Below are 2,500 nucleotides of genomic sequence, written 5' to 3' on the forward strand. Positions count from 1 at the left end.
GATCAATGATAGGATATCGCAGTTGTGCACACAATTTGGATACCACTTTCTTGATCCTTGGTATCTCTTTTCTAGGCGCCATGACCTTTACGCTTCTGATGAGATCCACCTTACCCGCAGAGGCAAAGATGTTCTTACAAACCTCATTGTGGGAGTTTGTAATGAATTAGCTCCTTTTTTAGGGTAGAAGCCCAAAGGGAAGGGGAAATAGAATGTACTTGGGAAAACAGTGTAGAGTATAGCATTAATGTAGACCAATGTGCCAGTATAGGACAAAATATAATTTTAGGATATAATGTAGCTAGAGGACGAAATGTTACATTAGGATGTAATGTCATAGGACAAAATGTCGCAATGGGATGTGATGACAGTGGAGGACAAAATATCACGATGGGAAGTAATGATAGTGGAGGACAAAATATCACGATAGGATGTAATGATAATGGAGGAGAAAATATCACGGTAGGATATAATGTCAGTGGAGGACAAAATATAATTTTAGGAAGGGATACAGGACAGAATGTCAATGAAGGCCAAAATATCATGATAGGATGTAATGACAGTGAAAGACAAATGATCACGATGGGATGTAATTATAGTGGAGGAAAAAATATCACGGTAGGATATAAAGTCACTGGAGGACAAAATATAATTTTAGGAAGGGATGCCGGACATAATGTCAATGAGCGGCGGGAGGCCGGCGTGAATCACGGTGACGTAGGGGAACAAAATGTACAAAAGAGATCGGATGACCGTGATAGACCGGATGTCCGTGATCGGGGAAATGTTAATTTTGATGGGAGAAATGTTAATGAGGCATTGAATGTCAATGAAGGAACAAATAATAATATAGAGCAAGGTATAAATAAAAAACAAAATGATAATATAAGTCATGATATTGAAACTCAAAATGTGTCAAAAAGAAATAATCACGAGTTTCTTAAAACCATGTACTTTAATGCTCGTAGTATTAGGAACAAATTTCAAGAAATACAGACGTATGTCAAAAGCGAAAATCTCGATATGATAGGAATAACTGAGACATGGTTAAATGGTACAGAGTTCGAAGCTGAATTTAATATTGCGGGATTTAAACACTTTCATCAGGATAGAAACCACAAGAAAGGTGGGGGTGTTCTGTTGTACGTTAAAAACAATGTTCATGCTTGTGTTTTAGAGAAAGTGAAACAGGATGCATATGATAGTTTGTGGGCTGAGTTAACCCAAACAAATGGACAAAAAATTAATATAGGTGTAATATATAGGCCAAAGACATTATCATTAGCAGACGACAAACTGTTATTTCAAGAACTATCTAGTTTCTGCAACCAGGATTTATTGATAATGGGTGATTTCAATTTTACTGACATTGATTGGATGACCCTTGAACATGGCCATATAGGTAGTCGCTTGATTGATTTTCTTGGTGACAATTACTTAATTCAGCATGTAAAAGAGCCCACAAGATATGGAAACTTACTCGATCTATTGATCACTAGCCGCGAAAGCATGGTAAGTGATGTAGAAGTCGGTGAATCTGTTGCAAATAGCGACCACAACTTAGTTAGATTCTTACTACTAAACAATTATAGAATAGATACTTGTGTATCTAAAATACCCGATTTCAGTAAAGCTCAGTTCATAGGACTACGTCAGGAGCTTCAGCTTACAGGTTGGGAGGCAAAATTAAACGAAAGACCTGTAGATCAGATGTGGGAAATATTTCAAAATACGCTCACTAAGATGATTCAAACTTACATTCCTTTTAAGGGCAGACGTCCTCCAAATCAGGCTCGCCCAAAGTGGCTCGACAAAGAAACTGAAAAAGTATTGCTAAAAAGAGACAGGCTTATAAGAAATATAAGTGCTCGGGTGCATCTAATGACTATGAAAGTTATGTATCAATACAGAGAGATTTAAAAAAGACAATAAGAAAAAGAAAACGACAATACGAAATGAACATCGCTGATAAATCCAAAGAGAATCCCAAAGAATTCTATAGTTACATTAGAGATAAAAAGGTTGTTAGGAATCACATTGGTCTACTATTATCTGCTGACGGTCAACTTGAATATTCAAATGAAGGAATGTGTAATATCTTAAACAATTATTTTAGCTCGGCATTCGTAAACGAAACACCTCAAAGTGAATTCCAAACTGAAACCTGTGAAAAGTCTAATGTAAACTTACTACGGTAAATATAACAAAAGAAAAAATTAAAAGGTGTATAGATAAACTCAAAGTTAATAAAACACCAGGGCCTGACGGTTGGCATCCAAGAATCTTAAAGGAAATGAAAAAAGAGATTGTTGTTCCATTAGAAATTATTTTCAAGAAATCCATCATATCCGGAGATGTCCCAAGAGAATGGAAGCTAGCTAACGTTACTCCCATATTCAAAAAAGGTGACAAAAAGAAGCCAAATAACTATAGGCCTATAAGTTTGACTTCAATCGTAGGAAAAATAATGGAAACTATCATCAGAGATCCTATCGAACAT

The sequence above is a fragment of the Oratosquilla oratoria genome, chromosome 30 (assembly GCF_046742065.1).
Source record: "Oratosquilla oratoria isolate Oo_2021 chromosome 30, ASM4674206v1, whole genome shotgun sequence".
Taxonomy (NCBI): domain Eukaryota; kingdom Metazoa; phylum Arthropoda; class Malacostraca; order Stomatopoda; family Squillidae; genus Oratosquilla; species Oratosquilla oratoria.